The sequence below is a fragment of the Phoca vitulina genome, unplaced genomic scaffold (genome assembly GCF_004348235.1).
Source record: "Phoca vitulina isolate PV1807 unplaced genomic scaffold, GSC_HSeal_1.0 scaffold5, whole genome shotgun sequence".
Classification (NCBI taxonomy): domain Eukaryota; kingdom Metazoa; phylum Chordata; class Mammalia; order Carnivora; family Phocidae; genus Phoca; species Phoca vitulina.
In genome coordinates this window covers 71,212,890-71,237,580 of record NW_022589708.1, presented here as the reverse complement: position 1 = coordinate 71,237,580, position 24,691 = coordinate 71,212,890, and the positions used below count along the sequence as shown (strand labels likewise).

Below are 24,691 nucleotides of genomic sequence, written 5' to 3'. Positions count from 1 at the left end.
TGGTCCTTACCTGTTCATTTGCTGAACAACCTTGGGAGAGGAGTATATATTGTGGTGTGCATTTCTGGACAACAAATGCACCATCTTCACCACCATTAGAAGGTAAACGGAAAACTGGGGAGTGATATACACAGGGAACGAACATCTCCCACCTGACTGCTAAGTATGGAGCTGCGAGCCGGGAGCACCGGTCGGCCACTCCCTGGGTTCTCAGATGCCCTGGAAGCTGGTGTCTGTCTGAACGATGAGCAGAGCAAGGCTTGGAGCAGGGCCCTGTGCCCAGTGGAGCCAGAGCCGAAACCCAGGTCTGTCGGGCACCAAGGCCCATCCAGGTAGCTCTAAGTCAGAGGAAGCCCTTGTCCTGTCTTGTAATGTCCATTGCAGTGGGTCTGCTTTGGTTAAAGGGACCGTGAACTTGACGGTCAGATGGGGCTGAAGGCTCCCCTTTCCCTGGGCCTCTTCTCTGAGGCCACCTCCCTCCAGGACGGACCGCTCCTGATAGTCTCCTGGGCTTTCTACACAGCTCTGGCCAGTGGCCTGGGCAGACTCCAGCTCTTAACTCCACACTCCCACCCAACGTGGTCAGGGTTAGCCGGAGCAGGGCGACTCACTCACTGGGCTCCCACATTTGGAGCCAAATGCACAAGCCAGTTACAAGCACCACACTGGGGGTGGGAGAGGGTGTGGAGGACACGGAGCAGCCGGAGAAGTGCGGACCAGGCACCAACCGCAGGGCCGCCGCTGCCTGTGTGGGCGAGGCCCTCTCAGGTCCCAGGTAAGGGAGCACAGGGTAGAAGCAAACACCCAGAGAGGGCAGGGGGTCTCCTGGAATTTGGTTCCAAGAGGGGGTTGTGTCCACCTTGGGGCTGCGACTCACTTTACAAGGACCACAGAATGTAAATAAGACAACTCGGATGGGCACCCTAGGCCCCAAGTTTGTCCTGCTCCTCTCCGAAATGCCACGCAGCCCAGCTCTGGAGAGCCAAGAACATAAGAAATAACATCTCGGTCAAACTTGGTTACTGTGGCCAAGAGTCCTGTCTTTGGCCACAAAGCCTGCTTTGTGAGCAGGCATGTCCCATGATAGCCTTTGTAAAAGATTGGTGATAAAATCCAAACACCCCTGGCTCCATCCAACTATCAATAACCACTTTCTTCTTGAACCCACTTCCCTTCTCTGCCTCCCCTCCCTCTGCTTCTGTCAATTTGTTACCAGCAGCAGAAAGCACTATTTGCTTCGAATTCTAAGACATCTGAATGTCCTGACAAGGGACAATCTCTGACTTCCAGAGTTGGCTGATGAATCTGCGGCTCGCCTTGCCATGGCCTCTGGGGAGTTTCAAACTCTGATCACGGCTCCTTCCCTTGGCACTGCCACACCAGGCAGTCCCAGATCTTCCAGTCAACCCTCTTACAAACTCTCCTCCATTCCCGAACAAAAGCAAAGGCTTCTTTGGGATTTGCAGACTAGAAATTTCCCCTCTTCTGTAATACAACCCTTATCGGATTTCTGTCCAGAGAGCAGATATTTAAGACATCTGAACTTCAGCTGTACAAGTGAAGTCTTTTTTTGCAAATTTGACTATTTGCCATCCTTTGTCCTCCTTTGAACCCTGCGTGAACTCGGTGGCACAGCTGAGTGTGCTGTTCAATACACCGGTGTTATTTTTGTACACACACATCTGCACGTCTAACTAAGAAAGCTCTGTCATCAGCCGGATCGCATCCACTAAGGCAAATCTAAAGGACCTTGAGCAGAACGCCCTGAAGAAGGGAGCCCATGAAAGGAGCCGGGTGTCCCACCATCTGTCCCTAAGCCAGTCTACCCCAGGACACAGCGAGGGCTGAGGAGCAGCGGCAAAGGGAAGGCTGCTCCCGAGCAGAGAGCAATGTGAGTCTGGGACCATCAGCTCTTAACTGCTATTTCTTCCTGGAAGTCAGGCGCTCCGTGCTCCGTGAAGATTCACCACTACTGGAAAAGCAGTGACCCTTCGATACCCCCCACACTGTTCACTGTCCCAGCCCGCCAAAGCAGCAAACTTTAAAAAGAGTCACATATTCCCTTTTCTCTGCATGCGGGACCTGGTAGCAGACAAGACCCTGCCCCTTCCCTTTCAGACCTCTTTCTTCATTCCACTGTGGAGAAGGTGGGGGAGAAGCAGAAGCAAGAACACCGGCAAGGGTTTTGCAGAAACACCGTTTCCAGCAGAAGCCCACTCTCGCCGCAGCTGCTGCTGAGGGCTCATGCCGAACTCAAGCTGGGTGGGTTAACATGGGCCAGCTTGCTTACTTCTTCCTTTGATGGGGTCTGTGTATGTTTTGACGGGTATGGCTGGCTAGTCCTTTGAAAAATCACCTCTCTCAAGCTCCTTCCCTGGTGAGATAGTTTGGGACTGAAGCTTCTCATGGCCTATCCCGACATTCCAAAACCTCCGCAGGAGACGCCCCACACAACCGGACACTGCGGCCAAGCTCCTGACACCGGCAACCGGCTGCCCCTGCTAGGAAGTTCTTGCCCTTGTCTACGGGTAAACATCCACCAGCACAGCATGGGACCGCAAAACACTTGTCCAAGACTGCTCCCTCTTTCCAGAGGTGCACTTAGGGAACACACAACTCTGACCAGCACAGGCTGTTTTGGAGCATTCCTGAGGGGGAACGGGTGGGAGTCTGGTGGATGCTGGTTACGAGGTACTTTTTTTTTTTTTTTACAGGAGCCACTGTGCTCCCCTGGCTGCACGAGGGGCCCCGCTCATCATATCTGAGCTAATACAGGCAAGGTGACACTTCTGAGTCAAGATCTTTGCACCAACCTAACACCACACTTTCTGTTTTCTACTATAGCAGATTACCACTATTCCCACTCCACACCTACTTTTATAGTATAGACATCAAGCCACATGGAGCTCTTTAGTGGCTCCATAATCGTGGAATGTCACCAACTTCCTGCTAAGGGCTGGAACCCCCAAAGACAGTATCCTAATCCAATCTCTCTGAATCCAAAAGCAGAAAATGTGGCCCTCAGTGCTGAGTCTTGCCCAGGATCACATTAGTCCATGGCTAGGCCAGTGGCATGGAGGTCTCTGGACTTCTAGGCCATGTCTAACTGATGGGGAAGCGGCAAGCGGGGGTACTTGGAGAGGAAGATGTGATGAATCCCCAGGAGGACCCTGTGGCTAGGCAGCAAAGGACTAAGGGCTCCAGGAGCTAAGCACCTTTCATCAAGCCATGTTTAGAGCCCATGCTGCCCCTCTACCACATCTGACTTCCTTGCACATTCATAAAAACATCCCCTATTCCTCAAGTTACCCCTTGTTGTGTTCAGACAATACACAGACGTGCAGGGAGAGTGGAACTTGCGCCGGATGCCATAACCCTCTCCTTTACAAGGCATTTTTTACACCTTAAAACATGTCTTAATTTCCTTGCCTGGCTGCTCTGCTGAGCTAGACAGACCTATCTCTGCCAACCTGATGAGAGCTAACGAGCAGAGTGATTATTCACAGGCCCCACTGCAAAGTTTCACCCATGTAAGCTGCTCATCTTAACATGTGGTGAGACAAATAAAGACTGTGCAGGTTTCTCAAGACTGAAAAGTGTAAAAAGGCTGATTAGAAACCACCCTCTACATTCCTGTGTGAGATGCCATAAATAAAACCTGACTGTCCCAAAGAAACGGTGCCATCATGGGGTTTCATAAAGGAAACAAATGTGGAAGGCCAAAGGCAGAAACGACCAAAGGGCACGGAGCACAGGCACGGGTCAGTCCCCCCCAAGGCCCTGACCCCATCGTCACCACCGCCATCCCCGGAGCTCCCAAGAAGGTCCAGTCTTGGCTCACAAGTGTTTACAGAAGTGATGACAACTTTCAAATTTTATAGAAAAATGTAAATGATGTTTCTATATGCCATTTGACAGAAAGACTTCTCATAAGCATATGAATTAAGGAACCCAGGCAACACAGCAAAAATAAAAATCATATACACTGAATTTAATAACACTCTATTCCCTTGGCTTCTCCCCCTGCCCCTTTTTCTCCCCTGTGAATAGGTGCAAGAATACCACTCAGATCAAGGAATTTCAGAGGACTTCTGGAGATGTTCACAGCATTTGCAGTGAAACGTGGGAGAATAGGACCATATCAAAGCTTTCTGAGAAACAGTCGTGCTTGCCTTCTTTCTTAAACTTTAAATGCCCCGATGCCAACACGTGTACTAAGGACAAAGCCTCTAACCGAATGACTATCAAAACAAGTTCTTCCCCGACTATTCAAAGGCAATTCTCTCCCCTTGGCCAAGCCCAGCGCCTCTGGGAGGCGGACGGGATCTAAGCCTGAGCACCCATTTCACCTTCAGCCATCCATCTCTATCTACAACTGCTCAGAACCAACACAAGGAAATGCAAGGGGGCTTCAACACCTGAGCGTCCACCCAAACACATGCCCTCCTTTGCTAAGTGGCATCCTGGGTTAAGGTCTTCTGAGCAGGGGACATGGAACCTCGCCTCCCATTCCCACTCTGGCACAGCCATGCCCCATCCCTTGGCACGTCTCCCCCTGTCCCTTAATTAGAAAGCGCCTGACATTCATCTCTTGCATTAAGAATTTCCTGACTAAGAGAGAACAAGTAGGAACCTCTCCTGAGCCCATTGCACCACTCCCCAGCCTTCTGGAGGCATCGCTTTGCATGTTAATTTACACCTACTCCTTTACCAGCAAAGTAATAACACATGTATGTGCAGCCTCTGGAACTGGATTTCTCACTTGGCAGAAACCTCCCTGATGGCTGAAGCTTAACCCTTAATATACCAACCCTGATATAAAATCTATAGCTCACATTTATTGAATATCAGGCAATATTCTAAACTCACTTGATATACTTAATCCTCAACACAGTCTACAGTGTGGGGGAACTGTAACTTTCCCCAGTTTTCAGATGGGGAAACTGAGGTACAGAGCTGCAGATGGTCACATACACAGACCTTCTGAAATGGGGAGGGTTGCCGGCCTCTCTGCTCAAGTATCCCAAACCACAGTGGTTATTTACTTCTTGCATCACCTTTTATGTTGTTCTGCCGCCTTCCTACTGCTAGGGCGTCGGCTATCACTTCTCCCCAGGGTTAGAAGCCCCACCTCTGCAGTCTGACTTACCACTGCCTATCTGCAGTCGGCTGTAAACAGATAACAGGCTGGTCAGAAATGAGTACACCAATGGGCCCCCACAGCCCTTCCATCCTAGGGGGCCTGAAGCCTATGGGCTCTGGGACAACAACTGCTTGAGCTCTTGAAAAGGTATCTTTTGAGCATCTACTCAATACCAGGGACTCCTCCAGGTACTGGAGCCACAAAGACAAATGGGCCCAGGCACTGTCCTTGGGAGCTTAGGTCTCCTTGATTAGTTCCAGGTTCTAGCACTGGACAGATGCCTGCTCATCCAAGAGAATCCAGGAGCTGGTTAGAAATGCCTACCCCAGACCTGCTGAATCAGATCTGCATTTCAGGGAGATCCCCAGGGAAGGATCTGTGTGTGTGTACTGGTCTAGGTAGTTTATAGCCTCCTGAAGTTTGACCTTAGGCTATGAAAGGCGCTATTACATTATGTGAGTTATTTAACTTACATACTTACTGAAATGCATCCCTTTTCTTTCTCCTTAATGCCTGCCCTATTACATCTGCCCAATCCACATGTGTGTGCCTACCTCCATGATTTCTAGACAGTGATGGAAGAGTAAAAGTAATAAGTAAGGGACATATTGCAAAATACATCCAACATACACAATACAGTCGAAGTCTCTTGCTTTGTGTGCTACAAAATATGACATGGTTAGTCTCGTCCCTAGGTTTAAATTTTTATTTTATTAGTGTACAACTGCATCTGTAGGTGCGGGCCTCTTGTGATGTCTAGACCTAGCAGGGCTATGGCTTCAGGCCACAGAATTTTAAAGGAGCCTATATCCATGCCCACACGCATAATACAGTGGGCCATAAAGTCCTATTAGCTCAAAAGCAGCTCTTGTCTAGTGGCAAGAGCAATTCTAGGGACACATGGGTGGCTCAGTTGGTTAAGTGTCTGACTTCAGCTCAGGTCATGATCCCAGGTTCTGGGATCGAGTCCCGCATCGGGCTCCTTGCTCAGCAGGGGGCCTGCTTCTCCCTCTGCCTGCCTGCCACTCCCCCTGCTTGTGTTCTCTCTCTCTCTGACAAATAAATAAATAAAATCTTAAAAAAAAAAAAAAAAAGCAATTCTAGAACAAGGGGAGAGAACCACAATTTCTGAGTCATTACTCATTTGAACTTGGGGCAGTGCTGCTTGCTCCCACAAAGCATCAGGATGGAGGGATCACCCCCCTCCCTCTATCCTTGCTCCCACTGTCTCTCTAGGGCAAATGGTATTTCCTTCATCTGCACAGTCCCATACCTCGCTGGAAAGAGACCCCTGCAGGGGAGCCAACACCCCTAAGAAGCTCCAAACCTCCCACCAGCTCAAAGGCTCTCTGGGGTGATTCAGCAAGAACTCCCTTGCAGATCCTCAAGGCAATACAGTTAGCAGCCAGCCAGAAGTAACAGGAATGTGATGGGACTTTCTGCAGAGTATGTTCTCCTCCCCAGCCTCTGCCCTCACTCAAAATCACCCAAGAAATCTAGGGTGGCAATTCCCTTGCCTGACTCATCAGACCACAGACCTGACAGAGTCTTTCAGTAATTAGGCCTGAATCCTGCCACAAACTACACCTGATAATTTCTAAAATTCCAACTGTATCCAACTCTGAGACCTGTGAGACATTCTTCCCAGTTCAATTCAGATTACTCAAAGAATTAATGAGTGTTCTTGCCTAATATCACCCAAGATTGCCCTCTAGAAAGAAAGGTCTTCCAACAAGTGTTTTTTTTCTGAAACAAAACTAGCTACTACAAATTTGAGGTTATAGATTTATGAGGGATATGTTATGCAATTACAGTTACAGATTATCCCCTCTGTCACATAATATTAACATATATAAGAGCATAAAATCAAGTACATGAGGATTCTTCTCTAATAGTATCAGTAGTGGTGGTAATATTTGTTTCTTACAGATGAATTTTTCAAAGACTGTAAACTAAGTACTCTGAATTCTTACAATAAATTTATTATTATTGAGAAGCATAATAAATAAAAGAAGTTTACAAGAAACAAGGACAGATATTTGTACAATGTTTCAACAAAGTAGGCAATTTATCTTGTTCTGATTCTGTTCTGTTACTATGCTCTTGTCCATAGAATCAATTCCCTTGATTTACAATTGTTTTAAGAATTATATACACAGGGGCGCCTGGGTGGCTCAGTCAGTTAAGCGTCCAATTCTTGGTTTCAGCTCAGGACCCATGAGACCTCGGATTGAGCCCTACATGGGACTCCATGCTCAGGGGGAGAATCTCTGCCCCTCCCCCAACTTGCTCTTGTGCTCTCTCTCAAATAAATAATTCTTTTAAAAAAAGAATTATATACACAGACTTGTTACCTAAAAAATATTTACTTTCTAAGCAAGAAAAAATTCAAATGATTCTCAAGCAAGATTTAAGTTTATGTAAAATCCATTCAAACTTTTCAAGGAAAACTATTTAATGATATGGTTGCTATTACTAATATTTTATTTTCAATACTGTTCAATTTTAATCCATCAGATTTGAGAGTCCAAAATTAATATTTCTATTATAGTATCTTTTCTCCCTCTTCTTCCCACAAATTCTTAACTCTGAAAGGCTCATTTTTCAGATAGGTTCTGCCTCAACTCACAATAAATAAACTCAAAAAAAGACTTTTCAAAGTGCTAAAATTAACAAACGTTTGGGCCATCTCTGAAAAACCACACATAGCCTAACCAGGCCACCTTCAAAATCACCAGCACATGAGGGAATGAAAGACAGAGTCCACCCTGTTTGCATCAGCAGGAAACCACACCAGGAACTCACACAGGTCTTGCCCTGTGTCCCTCTTCACCTTCTTGGGAATCATCACCAACAAGAATGTCCACTTCAGTTAGAAACCCTCAAATCACCACGAAAAGAAACCTCTATCCCCTGACTGCCTTCATCCAAACCGGTCTGGACAGAGAATTCCTCCCATGCCCCAGCCCAGCAAACCTGAAATTTGGGCCACCAAGGTGGAGTGGCAGGTGGGTTCGCAGGCTAGCATGCCCAAGCCTAACAGTGTTTACAAACTGCAAGTTGCCACCAGGACTTTTTTTTTTTTTTAACATGCAACAGAAGGGGCACCTGGGTGGCTCAGTCGTTAAGCATCTGCCTTCGGCTCAGGTCATGATCCCAGGGTCCTGGGATCGAGACCCGCATCGGGCTCCCTGCTCCGTGGGAAGCCTGCTTCTCCCTCTCCTACTCCCCTGCTTGTGTTCCCTCTCTTGCTGTGTCTCTCTGTCAAATAAATAAATAAAATCTTTAAAAAAAAATAAAGCATGCAATAGAAAAGAATAAAAATTATCAGAATGCACCGCAGGTACAATAATGGGTAATGTTTCATGCAAACTTTCATTTTAATCTATAGATATGTATGTCCCTGTGTGTGTACTCGATCACGGTGTAAACTGATTTGTTCCTGGGGACTGCAGCCGCAGGAGACTGAAAGCCGCCACCCTCAGGAGAACCAGTGCGTGGTGCCACCAGCCCAATCCCCAACGGCCCGTAGAAAGCCTTCCCAAAGACCAGGCTTCTAGAACCCCGCTGCGGACGGCATGGTAGAAAGGCTGCCAACACAGCTCTGAAAACTAAGTGCCTGTGTCCTTGTGAGAGGAGTGAAATGATCTCACCTAGGACAGGTACAGGTGGCTGTGACATTCACCCTCCCCGCAAAAAACCACCAAGACTAAAGCCATTTTCAAAGGTAACCTATACTGCAGGTAAGGATGAGAGCCGTGTTTTCAAAGAACTTATAAATTAGAAATCAGGACAATGTACAGCCAGTGTCTCATGGTAGTATTAATACTCAAAGATGAGACATCCTGGACAAACCAGGCAAAAATTGTCAACAACAGGACAGGACAAGCTGCTCCAATGGTACATCGGCTACAGAGTATGTGAAAAAATATGATTTTACCCCATCTGTGAAAGTGCCTAATAGCCAACCCAGGAAAAATTTAACATTCTGATACTCTAATTTCAACAGGAGAGGATTATTCCAGAACTAGAAATGTCAAAGTCACTCAGTCACAGTATGATTTGTACCAAAGTACAAAATGTGGAACATATTTGTACCAAAAAACAAAATAAACCCCAAACTGAGATGCCAGGGCAGAAGTACAATAGAAACTTAAAATAATTTATTGTTCTTTCCACTTGCCAAAATATTACTATTTAGTCCAAGAACATTCCTCCTTTAAAATACTACTGTTTTATTGGGCCACTTGGGTGGCTCAGTCGGTTAAGTGTCCGACTCTTGATTTTGGCCTAAGTCATGATCTCAGGGCTGTGAGATCGAGCCCCACATCAGGCTCCACACTGGGCCTGGAGCCTGCTTACGATTCTCTTTCTCCCTCTCCCTCTGCCCCTCCCACCCCTCCCCAATTGCACTCGCTCTCTCTAAAAAAAATAAAAATAAAAAAGTATTATTTTACTATGAAAATATTCATTCAACAAGTATTTGTTGAGCACTATTTTAGATGCTACATACAGATCAGTGAACAAACCAAAGTCCAATTTTAACAGTGTTTCCTTTCTGTGCAAATATATATATCTCAGATAAGATAATACTGAACACAGAAAACTACATCCAGACTTTACTTTCACTTTAACAGCAAAGTTTTTCCCATAAGATCAAGTATTCTTTGAAAATGCCATTTTCGGGGCACCTGGGTGGCTCAATTGGTTGAGCATCAACTCTTGGTATCGGCTTGGGTCATGATCTCAGGGTCGTGGGATCGAGCCCCACCTTGGGCTCCAGACTCAGTGGGGAGTCTGCTTGGTATTCTCTCCCTCTGCCCCTCTGCCCCCCTAAAATGAATAAATGAATCTTTAAAAAAAAAAAAAGAAAATGCCATTTTCATTGGCTACGTAATATTCCATCCTGGACGGTATCATAATTTACCAAAAGATGTTTCTAAATGCTTACCACAAGACAAAAACACAAACAAGAGACATAGTTCAACATAGCATGAAAAACCTAGATTTAGGACCTTAGGTGGGGGAGAAAAATACAATCTTACCAAGTCACAGAGCCTGGGAAGTGGACACCAACGCACAAACACCTTTGTCACCACGTACCACATTAAGGTCTCATTTGTGAATCTCCCTTTATAAGCCTCACTCCCTCTTTGATCCAGGAGAACATTGTCTGCACAGAACAATAGGTTTTCATTTCAATTTCCCTTCTTTTCAGGAAAGGAAATGTTTGCACTTCAAAGGGTTTCTTTGAAGAGCAGCCCTCCGGTCCTGGCCCATCCAGGTTAGGAGTTCCGTGGCCTCAGCAGGGTGTCCACAGTCTGGGCGGCTGCCCACCGTGTCACTCTCAAGGCCAGCTCCTTCAAGGAGAGGGTCTGGTGCAGGAGAAGAAAAAATAAACACATGGAAAAATACTCGAGGCTTTTGATCACGCCCTTCAGGAGCCCTTTTTCACACATAATGTAGGTTTACAGCTCAGGGAAACTGAGGTATAAAGGATGGGGAGCCATGGAAAAGGCGATAGCAGCTTCTTGGAACAAAACCATTCCAGATCCCAGATTCACTCAGCGAAGACCCTTTCCAGGCCAGGAAAACGTGAGCTCCTTTCAGTTATCGCTGGTGATGACAAAGAGGGCAGTCTGGATAAATGAAATGCAGGAGCAAGATCCACACTTCTAGAAAAGTTTTAAAACCTTCCCCTAGGAACTTTTGGGTAGCACAGTCACTGACAAAGAGCAAAATTCACAATTTAGAATTTCACCTCCCATTTCTCCACTGGCCTGCTAGCAGGGGTCCAAGAGGTTCAACAATAGGTAAGCCTAACAAGCATGTTAAATAACCACAAGATATTTGCCAAGAGGCCAGCGCCATTTCTCTGGATTGAGGCCCATGCCCATCCTCCCTCCTCTGCTAAGTCTAGGAAGTCAGGGGTATATATCGGACAAGAGAGGACCTGCAACATTTCAAGTCTTGAACAAGTTCTAGGTATTTACTAATGATCTCCACCCTCCCCAACCCCGAGGTGGTTAAGTTCACCTGCTCAGGTGGGCAACCGCTCAAGAGGTGGGCAGGGGCAGGAAAAACGCTCCCCTCTCTCTACTCCAGACAGGGAACCTACTCCTCCCCATAGCCCAAGGACAGCATGGGCTCCTGCCCTGCGTGTCTGGGATGTAGGTCTGGGTGACCAGGTCACCCTGAGTGAAAGCCTTCCACACCCACCTTTCTGCAAGCCCTTTACCCAGCCGGGTGCTAAGCCTCTGCTGGAATTACAAATGATTTTTATTTTCCCGTTCTCTTATTTTTCTGTAGTTTCCAAATTTTTCACAATGAGCATTCTAACTTTCAGAAACATTTTTTCTTAAAGAGGCTTATGAGATAGAAATTTAGACCATAGTTCCTTTGAAATATCCCCTCCCGCACACACAAAAACTTTATATGTATACACACATATATATATATATGTATATACATATGGCTATAAAGGGCATTATCTGGACAACTGAAAGTCGAATATGGACTGTGGACTGGATAACAATGTGAATCAATGTTCAATTTCCTGATTCGGGTATCATACTGTGGTTCTGCAAGAGAACATCCTTATTCTTAGGAAATACACACTGAAGTCTGTAGGGGTACAAAAAAGGGCATGATGTCTTCAGCTTACTCTCAAAGCATTCAGGAAAAAATGCAAATAGGTGTGTGCAGACAGATTGGTGAAGCCATAGATACCTACATAGAAAGAAGGGTAGAAGGAGCAAAACACAAACACTGGGGGAATCTGAGAAAAGGGGAGAGAGGAGCTCCTTGTGCTGCTCCTGCAACTTTAAGTTTGAAATGTTATGCAAACAAGGCAGGAACAGTGCGGGAGAAGAGGAGAAGAGAGGCAGGAGGGGTCCCTGCTCCACCTGCTGGCTTCACAGCCCTGGCTGCTACCCAGGCTGAACAGCCCGCCTCAGCACACTAGGGAAATCAGCAGTCAAGACCTGGGTCCCCAGAAGGAGGCTGACTGGCCCCATGTGAAGTTCCTGGTTCCCACAAGAAGCCCTGCAGAGGGCTCTCCCAGACGCAGCCCAGATGGCTAGACATGCAGGAGTGAAACAGGGCTCCCCCCGTGGCATGGGCAGCAAGTCCCACATCCAGTTCCGCTCTGGTGACCAGGATGCCGAACCGCGACCCAGGAAGCCTGCGACCCAGGAAGCCTACGGCCCCGCCGATGTCCACCACACGCACGCCAGCTCCCGGTGTGGCCGCCGCCCCGCACAGCTGTCCGGGGGCACCGGAGCTCCAGCTGCGCCAGGAGCACAGGGCTCGGCTGAGGGCACGGAGGGAAGAAAGCGCTGCGTTCCAGGCCGGCAGGAGTGCAGGAAAAGCAGGGTGCTGTCCAGCGGCGCGGCTCCAGGGCTCATTCAGAAACAAGGGGGGCGTGGGGCTGAGCGGCTGCAGGGGTGCAGGCTGAAATCTCAGGCCTGGCACTGCCCGCTGCATGGGGGGTGCCAGAAAGTCCCAGGGGAGGCTGGCGCCTGGCACAGGCTGCCACCCACAGACCTAAGGCACACTGACGCTCAGGACTCAGAGCCAGGCCCCTAGGGCTCAAATCCTCGCTCTGCCACTTACTGCCCAAGTGCGTGCCTACAGGCAACTTGCGTCACTTCTAGGGCTTCTGCTTCCCATCACTCAAAATAGTAGTGCCAACCTCACTGGGCAGCTGTGAGGATTACATGAAAACATAAAGTGCCAAGCACACGGTGAGTACTCAGTAAGTGCTGTTGAGTCTTGATCTTACCCAGCCGCAGGCCTCTCCTTTCCTTCCTATCTGATGTAATAGACTCTGGTTCACGGCACTTGATAGACATAGGAAGATAGACTTCCAAGTGACTTTAAGATAGACGACAGTGACAACACTGTGATGAAGTAACAGGAAGAGTGGCTAACAGTGGGTTTGCTCCCTTGCCTTCCCACTGCTGCCCCAGGTGAGATGCCCACCACCCCTGCCCCAAGGCACTACGAGACCCTCTGTTGTCACCTCCAGGAAGGGATGAAATAAGGTGAAAAACAGAGGGGGCCCTAAGTGTTTGGCTTTGGTTTCTAAACCCAAAGCCCTCAGGGTAATTTGGACAAAATATGTCAGGATGAGTATGATGAGGGTGGATAAACCGCCCCAAACACACACACGCACACACACTCTTTCTCAGTCTTATACACGCACACACAGACACACACTGGCAAGCACTAAGAATGGGGCCGTGAGCACAGCTTTCCAGAGGAGTGGCTAAACCCAAAGTACAGATCTGAGATCTAAAGGAACCTGACACACCCAGGGAGGTCCCTGGTCCCCAAAGAGTTTACGGCTTCAAGGTCACCGAGGCAGTCAGACCCAGCACAGCCCCAGAGACTGTGGTTCCTCCCCCCTATGTCTCCCTTCCTCGTTGTGGCAAAAAGGCCGCAGAATGCCCTCCATGACCTTAACTGTAAAAGATCAGTGCGAAAGACAGCCCTCCAGGTCTAAAGGGGACAATGGTACAGGAGCTAGGGTCACATCCACAGATCCTGGACCTGGGTCAGCATATGCCTCAGAGGCTCAATGTCCCCCCAACACCTTGGCACTACACCTACCCCCCGCAATCTAGACACAATTCCAAGGGAAAGGGACTCTATTTGAACCCTTTGGCAAAATGGGATAGCAAAACAAACTTGTTATAAGAAGTATTTTTCTCTACACCTAAACCAAAGAACTGAGTTTTCCTTCCAGTGTAATAGTTAACATTTATTTTAAGCACTCGATATGTGCCAGAAGCTGTGTCAAGTACGTACCATAGATTACCTCATTTAAATCCTCTCAATCCTACAAGGTAGGCAGGAGAAGCCGATTATTAGGTAAACAATATGGAAAAGAATTTAAATGTGATAAATACATTAGGGAAGGCACTTATCCTGTCAGTAGACCCCACTCGGGGACCCAGCCCTTTCTGCATGAGGGGCCCACGGCATCTCCTGTGAAAGCACAGTGCATGATCCATGCAGAACTCAGGCTGACCACGCAGGGCAGAGGCCACTCCCTTGCAGCCCAGAGCCAGCACTGCGAGTTGCTCGCTACAATACAGAACTCGCTCTGCCTAGAGCATACGGAGGGTAGGACCCACTCCTAAACAAATGGGAAAGGATGTGCTTGTTCTCACAGTCAAGAACGTTATCTGAACAAACATTGTGGAGAAAGCACTAGAGCAGAAATACAGGATGTTAAGGAAACAAAACTGTCCATGCCCTCTGTGCCTCCAGAAAAGGGAAGAACAAGCTGACGATCCACTCGGGAGAAAGGGAGAGATGATAGAGAAATATGCACAGCCCAGGTAAGCTGTGGGACATTCTTTCTTCCACCTTCAGATAAGTCCACCTGGCAGCAGCTTTTAAAGGCTTCCCTGAGGTTGATTTCTGGTTGTCATAATCAGACTAGTAGACTGGTAACAGAAAGAACTTACTTCATGAAAGAAATCTAAATGTATTGATTCGGTACCTTTACTTATCCAAAGAATACTATGGAATTCACAGTTTGTGAGCTTTGTTACTGTGAGGCTGAGAGAGAAGGCTTCCCCAGTCTATGGATGGAGCAAGTCTACGGGGTTGAGAAAGTGTGAACGCCTCTCTGGTGGCTGCCCACAGAGCAGCCAAGCCAGGACGCCAGAAGCCTACAGCAGCACTGTTCCCAGCACTCGTACTATTTGTCCTCAGCTCCCCAAAGCAGCCTCCTTCACCTCAGGCTGCACTGAAGCTGGAAAGGCCCCTAACCACACACAGCTCTAACTCATTTATGCTGTTTGGTTCACCAAATGTACCATCTGGCAGTCCGAACCGTTACTGACAATCAACAGAGGGAAAAAGCCAAAGGAAAGACATTGGGTGTGGCAGGATGGGTCAACCCTATGCCAGAATCTATTCCAATGTCCAGAAATGTCTTTCCTACAGCTGGTGCTCCTGGAAGGAATGAATCCGAGGGCTAAGGTCACCAGCCTTACTCACAGCTCAGCCAATGCCACAGATCTGAAGGAATGCCTTCAGAGTGGAATGAACATAATTAGCAGTCCACCGAACTGTTTTATCAATTTTTGCCCATTCTTCTGACTCACAGGTGGTAAATGCACTAAATCTCCCATGACAAATTTGGACGCAGTTTGAACAAGTGCAGGGGTGCTTCTTTTCAAAGCTGCTTTGAGTTGGGGGAAGTGGATTATGGAGAAAGAGGAGAGAGATGCCCCTCAAGCTTACTACAAGGCTGTTAATCTGCCATGAGAGATGGTACTCCTCTATTCTGTGGCTGGAAGAGACCTAAATCCTTGTGGTGGATAGAACCTTCGCCTGGGATCCAATGCCAGTAACCTAAGGCACAAGAAACCCCTGGAAGGCAGGTGCCTGAAGGCCCAAGAATGAAAAAGGAGGTACACCCCAGGTGGCAGAGGGTCCCCACCCTGGCCACGGGACAAACCCACAGCCAAGGTGCCTACTGGAAGGTGGCAGGGGAGCACAGGGAGTCTGCAAGCACCAAGAGATCCCCAAGTTAGGTGTGAGGAAGCAAGAGAGCTAGGAAGCCACCACCCTGGGGCAGGTGGCTACAATGCAATCATGTACTTGAGAAGGGCCCCTGAGAGGACAGATCTAGTTCAGCCCTGACCCTGGAGGATGGAAATGTCTACAAAAAAGTCACCTGTGACTTTTAAAAGAGTCCTTCCCAACATGCTCATTCCTCCACCTTCCCATCTCGTTAATACAAAATGGCAGCTCTACTCCTTGGAATCATATTGGACCTCTTTCACACCTCACGTGGAATCCCCTGGCCAAGCCTGTTGAGTCTCCCTTTAAAATCTACAGATGGAACAAGTAGTTGCCTACAGGTGGAGAATTCAACCACCTCACATCTCTACCATTTCCACCCAGCCCAAGCTGCCATCACCTCTCATGGAAATGACATATGGCCACACTCTCTTGTGCACGAATAACCTGGAGTTGGATTTCATTCCAGACTTAAGTTACAAGTCTGAACTGGTCTCCCTGCTTCCATGCCTGCCCACTTCCCCTGCCTCCAACTCTTCTCCATGCAGCATTTAAAGTAATCCTCTGATGGTTCCCCACCTCATCCAAAGCAAAAGCAAAGTCCTCATGGTTCATGGGATCTGCCATCGACTGGAACAGGGCAGTGGTAGAGACAGGCCCCAGGCCTGAAGAGACCCATCATATAGAAAAACACTAGGGTCCCATCCACAGGTCCTGCTTGGAATGAGGACCAAGAACCAGGTGCAACGATAAACAGCTACAAGATGCATCTGGGTTACAGGAAAATGTTTCTCTCCATTACTTATTCCTATTTCAAATTCCTCCCTAGGATTAATAAACCAATACCTCCAAATACATAGTTAATAATGAAAAGGGATTAATCCAATTAGACATAATGCTGGGCTCTCCAACATAATTACATATTTTTACTGGTCTTAGTAGAAAAAAAACTCCAGACTAGAACAATCAATAAACATGTACTTATACCAAATGTAATTAACATGTGTCTTAGAATTCAAGCTCCCCGAGGTTGGCAATCTTGTCTTCCAAGCCTTTTCCTCTAAAGCAAATAATTATATGCATAAGAGCACTCATGTGGCTCAAATCCAGATTCAAACAACTGCATACATTTCTGACCTCTATTTTTTGTCCTGTTTAGTCAGAACTCCTTTGAGACTCTTTAAATTTATCTATAATGATTAACATGATGGTAATATGCTAAACCTTTGAAAACTATTTTAATCCATTGTTGACTTTGCCCCCTAACTTCTTTTTTGATTGTGTGACTTAAATAAGACCTTTTGTTTTAATGACAGAAGGGTGTGTTCATATAAAAATAACGATAATTTCCACCGAGACCAACTAAAAATATCAGGGGAGTAAATGTATCATGGTTTCCTATTATCTGAATCAAACATAAAGGGCAAGAAATGTTACTATTAACTCCCAAATAAATTACAGTTCAAATGAAAGACAATTAGAAAATTCAGCCACACGCCAACATACATAGTTCTGCTGGTCAAATTTTAAAGAGCACATTTTTAGGGAAATATACCAGGGACTAAAATCCCAACCCTCTCCTCCTGTAACTAAATCTGGAATAGAACACAACTCTAGGTTTCTTTCTAGGAGAGCCCCACCGCGTGTACTGGGAGGTGCAGTTTTCTTCCTGAAGGCACGTTTCTACTACCCTAATCTTACAAGTCAAACACCACGTATCTGGTTCCCACACCCACTGAAAAGGGGAAGGAGCTAAAACAGTACTCTGTATGTAGTAGTACTCAGCACAACGGCTGCTCCGTGTACACACAGGTTTAGAATGCCTGCCTGACCGACCCGGTCTGCGAAGTTTTCTACTTCGCAGAGAGGACACACTGGGAAAAGATGGTCTTTATTAAGCCGGAAGAACTTCCTCTCGCTCCAAACCATCTGGAAGGCTTGAAGAACTCAGCCTTCCCGGGTCAAATCGGGTCACAAGGAAGCCCACGTAGGGGGGAACTTCCCCAAAATCACCCTAGAAACTCAGACAAGAGGTGTAGGCGCGCCGGGGCGCGACAGGAGCTCTAGGGAAGAGACATGGGCGCCGCTAGCAGGTTGCGGGGGTGCGCCGCTGTCCCCAGGCCGGCCACCTGCCGCGGGACCACCCCCGCGGCGGCAGGGCGGGCTCCCACCACGGCGATGACACATCGCGGACCTCGTGGCGGGGCGGGGTGCTCTGCTCCGCGCCATGTAAGGGCAGGCCTCCGGATGCCTCCCGGCCCGGCCCGCGTGCCCGCTGCCGCTCCCGCCCCCTGCCCACCCCGACCACCCCAAGGGTCCCGGCGCGGGGTCGCTGGCGGGCGCGCGCGCGGCCGGCATCACGGCGGCGCCAGGTCGTCCACGCTTACTCACTCGGTGTTGCATCATGCACCACGCCGCGTCTTCAGGGAACCAAAATGGACTCCGGTGGAGGAGACAGCCGCATGGGCACCGGCCCCGCGCGCACAGCCCCGCGCCCGCCCTGCCCTCGCCCACCCCGGAGGATGCCAGCGCCCCCGGCGCCGGACCCTCGCCGCTCCCCGCGCCGCCCTCCCGCGGCCCCACGCGCCTCCGGGGGCCCCTCCAAGGTGACCCGGACCCGGGCAGCTGCCCCGGCGCCGGCGGGGGCCGGGCACTCACCGAGGCGGCGGGCGGGCGGCCGGTGGCAGGATGCGGGCTAGTCCGCCGAGGGGCTCAGGCACGCGCGACTGGAAGGACGGCCGCTCGGACGGGGGCGCGGCGCGCGGGGAGCTGGAGCGGGAGCTGCGGTTAGCGGATGCCGGCTGGCCTCGCGCCCCGCCCAGCAGTTGACCTGCGGCTCACACCTGCCCGCGCCGACTGAATGGAGCGTAGAGGGCGGGCGGACCCGGGCGCCGGGTTTCATCAGCCGCGCGCCCGGCCCCCGCCCCCGCCCCTCGCGCCCGCCCCGCGGCCCTGGCAGCCCCGGCCCGCTCGCGCGCGTCACCGCCGGGCACCAATGGGAGCGCGGCGCGGCGGCGGCTGCAGGGCCCGAGGAGGTGGCCGGGGCGGGGCGGGGCGGGGCGTCTTCGCGCCCAGCGCCCAGACCTGGGGTTCCCCCGGCGGGCGGGCGGGCGGCTGCTCCTGGCGCCTTCGCTGCCGCCCCGCCCGCTTGTTGCCATTTTTCCGCCAATAGGAGCCGGCGGCGCGACTGCATCCTCCGGTCCTCTGACAGCCGGGACCGTGCGGGCCAGGGCTAGTGCCGCAGGCTGGGCAGCGCTACCCAGAGCGGCGGGCCCCAGCGAGCTGAAACCGAACTCGCCACCAGTGTTCCTTTTCCAGAGATAAAACATCTGGGAGGCACTTCAAGGGTTGTTTGTTTGGTTTGGTTTTTTTTTTTTTTTTAAGTAAATCTCCATTTCTTTGTCATTGGATTATTATTGCTATTCCTTTGTTTTTAATAAATAACTTATTCTTGCCCCTCCCTTGTCAGGAAGGGCCCTGAAGCCTGAATCGGCCTGTGTCACAAGCACACCTGACCGGCTGGCTAGTCAAAGCGGCTTACTTCCAGAGTTACTTTCCCCTAGATGGCAAAAACTTTAGAACCGAATCCCACAGTGCTCACCTCACAAGCTCCCTCTTTATTGTCTCTCTTTGCTGCAAAAACCCACACAAGAACCACAACCTATAGAGATCCAGTAATCTGTGCCACGGGAGACGTGAGCGGGTCATAGATTAATCCTGCCAGCCTCCTTCTAACTTTGTTAAAAACAAACAAACAACAAAACAAAACAAAAGCACAGAGAAATAATAGCGGAGCGTTCGTGGCCTCTGAATCCTCTCCACACCTTCCAACCGCCGCCCCCCAACACACAAACACATACACGCAAGGTCCTTGGTCAGTAATGGGGGCTCACTGTCAGCCACTGGATATGAAACCGTCTTGGAACTACACTAGCAGTTTATAAAATACATAACTGCATGGTGTTAGCTTTAGAAAGGTTTTAAGGAACACAGAAATGAGCTAATATTGGTAAAGCACTTTGAACACTGTCAAAATGAACAGTTTGGTGTCATAATAAGCAGCTAGGTATGTGCTGTTTTAAAACAAATTTCAGTTTCAATTGTGCAGTGATGAAATGATGCCCTGGAGTTGCATTATGAAGGTCTCCTGTGCTGGAGCTTTTCCTGAATCCCACACAGCCCCCTTCATTTGCTGACAAAGCCATCAAAAGGATGTCCCCCTTCCCACAGAAGGAAGCCTGCTGTGATTCAAGGACCTCCTCTTTGCTTTTGCACCAGATCTGGATTAGAATCTGAATTCTACCATTTCATTTGCTGTGTGATCTTCTGCAAGCTATTTCATCTCTGTTTGGGAGTGTATAAACCTTATATTCTTTTTTTTAAAAAACCTTACATTCTTATCAGAAGTCTATCCCTTAGTGTTTGAAATATGATTGTGGGATTTTTTTTTTTTAAAGACTCTTGGCAGTAAAATAGAATTCAGTGGGTTGTAGAAATGCCCTGTTTGGGCAACACAGAGAGGGAACATAGAGTTAATGTGTAAATTCCGAGAGCAAGTGCTCGAGGCCCTGATGGGTGTATGGGGAGAACTTAACCAAGGGGACTTTTAGCACTGTGTGCAGTTTAGCAATCCAACCCAGCAGGTTTTGTCTTCAGGAAGACATTAGGAGAACCTCAGTCATAAGGTGCATAAGCAAGCAACTTCCTGGCAAAAAGGATTCAGTGTGAGCCAGGGAAAAAAATGATTACGCTCAAAGTCTCGGCAAAAAGTTAGGGGAAAAGCTTTAAAAAAAACTGGTTGAATGTTTTAAGTAAAGCTAAATTTCAGGCAGATTAGGATTTATTTGCATGGCAGGTCCAGAGGGACTGTGAGTGACAGGCAACCTTGATTAGAATCAAGGAGCAAATGAGCCATGATGTCAAAGACCAGTAAGGAAAGGAGATGCTAGCATTTAGGCCCTGGAAAGCACCTTCTAAGGTTAAGCTTGACAGACCAAGTCCCAGCCTAGCACCAACCGGCAGCATGGGGGGTACAAACAGGCAAAGAATCAGAGTCAGACAGATGTGGTTTTCAACTCTACCTCTACTCCTGGCCTAGGTAAATTGTGTCTCTCCTCTCTCGGCCTCAGTTTCCTCATCTGCAAAATAGGGAGTTAACTACCTGCTAGATAGGCATAACTTCATGGTGACAATGAAAAATATATAGTCAGTAAAGCTGAAGAAAAAAAGAAAAATATGTGTAAATATGGAACAGAAAAAGAGACCCCAGAAATAGATCCACAAAATAGCCAACTGATCATTGACAAAGGAGCAAAAGCAATTCAACGGAGAAAGGATAGTCTCTTCAACCAATGGTGCTGGAACAACTCGACATTCACATGCAAAAAAAAAAAAAAATCACAAAAGTTAACTCAAAATAAATCATAGACCTAAGTGTAAAATGCAAAATGAAAAAATGCTACAAGATAATAGAGGAGAAAACCTAAGTGATCTTTAGGTTTAGTGATGACTTTTTCAATACAACGCCAAAAGCACAATCCACAAAAGAAAAAATTGATTAAATTGGACTTCGTTAACATTAAAGTCCTCTGCTCTATAAAAGACACTGTTAAGAGAATGAAGAGACAAGTCATGGAATGGGAGAAAATCTTTGCAAAACACATACCTGATAAAATACTGGTACCCCAAATATACAAAGAACTCTTAAAACCCAACAATGAGAAAACAACCCAATTTTTTAAATGGGCAAAAGACTTGAACAGACACCTCATCAAAGAAGATATACAGATGGCAAATAAGCATATGAAAAGATATTCAACATCATATGTTGTTAGAGAACTGTAAATTAAAACAATGAAATACCACTGCATACCCACTGAATAGCTAAAACCCCAAACACCCATACCACCAAATGCTGGCAAGGATATGAAACAACTGGAACTCTCATTCATTGACGGTGGGAATGCAAAATGAATGGTACAGCTACTTTGGAAAACACTTCAGCAATTTCTCACAAAACAAAACATAGTCCTACCATACAGACCAGCAACTGCATTCCTTGGTATTTACCCAAATGAGTTCTGTCCACACAAAAATTTATATACGAATGTTTACAGCAGCTTTATTCATAATTGCCAAAACTTGGAAGCAACCAAGATGTCCTTCAATAAGTGACTGAACAAATAAACCACAGTACATCCAGTCAACCATTTCTTGATAAAAAGAAAGGAGCTATCAAGCCATGAAAAGACATAGAGGAATGTTACATGTATATTGCTAAGTGAAAGAAGCCAGTTTGAAGAAGCAACACACTATATGATTCAAACTTCTGGAAAAAAGCAAAATTATAGAGAAATAAAAAGATCAGTAGTTACCAAGGGCTTATGGGGGGGAAGGGGAGGGAGGGATGAACAGATGGAGCACAGGGTATTTTTAGGGCAGTGAAACTACTTCAGATGATACTGTAATGGTGGATACGTGTCCTTATACATTTGTCCAAACCCATAGAGTGGATGACACAAAGAGTCAACTTTAATATAAACTATAGAATTGGGCACCTGGGTGGCTCAGTGGGTTAAGCATCTGCCCAGGTTAAGTGGGTTAAGCATCAGCTCAGGTCGTGATCCTGGGGTCCTGGGATCAATCCCACATCGGGCTCTCTGCTCTGCCTGGAGCCTGCTTCTCCCTCTGCCTCTCTCTCTCTCTCTCTCTCTCATATTAATAAATAAATAAAATATTTTAGAAAAACTATAAAATTTAGGTAATAATAAGTTTCAATATTGTCTCATCAACTGTCGCAAAGGTACTACACTAATTCAAGAAGTTAATAATATGGGAAGCTGAGTGGGGGAAAGGGAGTATATGGAAACTTTCCATATATACCCCTCAATATTATTGTAAACCTAAAACTGTAGTATATGTAGTATTTATATCTAAATATTATATATAGTGTGTATATAAAATACATTTATGTAACTACTACATATTATATATAAAACTATATATTATATATAATTAGACTACCCAGTTGACCCTTGAACAAAATAGGGGCTAGGCCACCAAATTCCCTCCTCCCCATACCCCACCACACCCCCAGGCAGTTAAAAATCTGTGTATAACTTTTGACTCCCCAAAAACTTAACTACTAATAGCCTACAATTGACTGGAAGTCTTACAGATTACATAAACAGTCAATTAACATATATTTTGTATGTCATATGTATTATATACCACATTCCTATAATAAAGTAAGCTAGAAAAAGAAGTTATTAAGAAAATCGTAAAGAACAGCACATACATTTACAGTGCCGTACCGTAAAAATATGTGGACCTACACTATTCAAACCTGTGTTATTGAAGGATCAACTGTATATTATCTACATTTATATATAATATAATAAAGTATATTTATATACACATATATATGTAAAGCACCTGGTATAGGTCTACATATAGAAAATATTCACTTAATAATAGTTATTATTAAGCAGACCAAGGAAACAGAGCTGTTTCATTTTCTAATGTTTCAAGACTGTATCCTGGATTGGTTAAGCATGTAGGCTCTGGAGTCAGAGAACATGGCTTCAGATCCTGGCTTTGCAACTGCTAAGCTACATATAGTTGGGCAAATTACTTCATTTGCTCCAAGTTTCGCTCTCCTCATTCCTAAAACAAGGCTTATGGTGCTGGTGATGAATGAATGGCGATATTCATGGAAAGCGTTTAGTACCCTAGCTGGTACCATAATGAATGCCCAGAGAACGTTACTATTAACTTCAACGGCTGGACTGATTTGTGGAGTCATGCAAAATGCTGAATTGGAGCATTTCATTTTCCATAATAAAGGAGTGTTCTTACAACGAGAAACTTTGCAGGAGAAGGCTGTCAGTTGTTGGCCCTGCCAGGACTGAGTGGTTAAGCCATCACTCTCCTGGTTCCCTGGGGGTCCAGGTGGGGAGGGAAAGAACATAGTTACCACTGCATTCTTCAGAAGACCTCTACTGTTACCTGACCAGCGCCTTTTTGTTCTTCTGGAAACAGCACTATCCCCTTTTCTGGGAGATTCTGCTCTTGTCCCTCCCAACCTCCCCTACTCTTGCATCTTCAATAGGGACAACCAGTTCACAGAACCCCATCACTGTCAGCATAGAAATTTTTTGGGGGGTGGGAGGCTGCTGATCCAAGCCAATTATTTCCTGGCTACAGTGAAGCCCCACAGCATGTGGGTAGATGACATGAACTGAGGTCACCTTAGAAGCCATCCCAAGTCCTTTGGGAATTGGAAAAAAGAGAAGTCTCTTTCCTCCCTGACAGCAGACCTGGACAGGTGTCAGCTAGGTACCAGCAGCAGGCACAGTTGCAGTGGTCTGGAATTAGCCAGCCTGAGAGAAGTGGACACAGGGAAGTCTAAGGGGAGGGATGAAGTGAGTGCTAATAGTGCCCAAGTCCCCATTCCAGTGCTCACTGAGGCTGCCCATCTGGAGAAGAGCCAGAGAGATGCTCCTTTTTGCCAAAGCCATTTGTGTTGGGTGTCTGTCACTTACATCCAAAAGAGTCCTGATTAATACAGCTTTTCTATCCTAGGGACAGTCTCCCCTGGGCCAGATGGGAAGAATTATAAACACCTTGACAAAACATGGTCCCTCTGGAAGAGACAGTGACATGCCTGGCGTCCATTAGCATTGAAAAGTACAGCCCTCGGGTTTAGAGGATTTGACTATTGGTTAGCTGATAGAGAATGAAATCAGATCTCTGCCAGATTTTCGGGAGACCTTTGAAGCCAGCTGTATGCATGACTATGTTACAGTAGAAAGTGCTTTTTCTTCACCACAGAGACGGTGTGCCTACCCTCGAGCAGAAGGGTCTTTCTTATGATGTACATCTTTGTTAGAATATACAGCTGTAAGAAAATGTGAGAGATGCCCACAAAGATTTATGTCCATGTATATTTATCACAAGGTTATTTATAGTAGCAAAAGAAGAAAGCTCATAAATGTCCAAATATAA

General features: G+C 47.2%; 1 protein-coding gene across 4 annotated transcripts in view; it reads right to left on the bottom strand.

The window, feature by feature from the left end:
* The window catches only part of SLC7A1 (solute carrier family 7 member 1), an 86,156-nt gene extending 67,553 nt beyond the window's left edge, over positions 1 to 18,603 (bottom strand). For 2 of the 4 annotated variants that reach the window (XM_032403265.1, XM_032403262.1), the window contains exon 1: positions 10,189 to 11,945. The gene's annotated coding sequence lies outside the window, so the exon portion shown is untranslated. Of the gene's footprint in view, positions 1 to 10,188; positions 11,947 to 18,343 lie in introns of those variants that run through there. The other 2 variants (XM_032403266.1, XM_032403264.1) reach the window with 2 other exon arrangements.
* Positions 18,604 to 24,691: the final 6,088 nt, after the last annotated feature.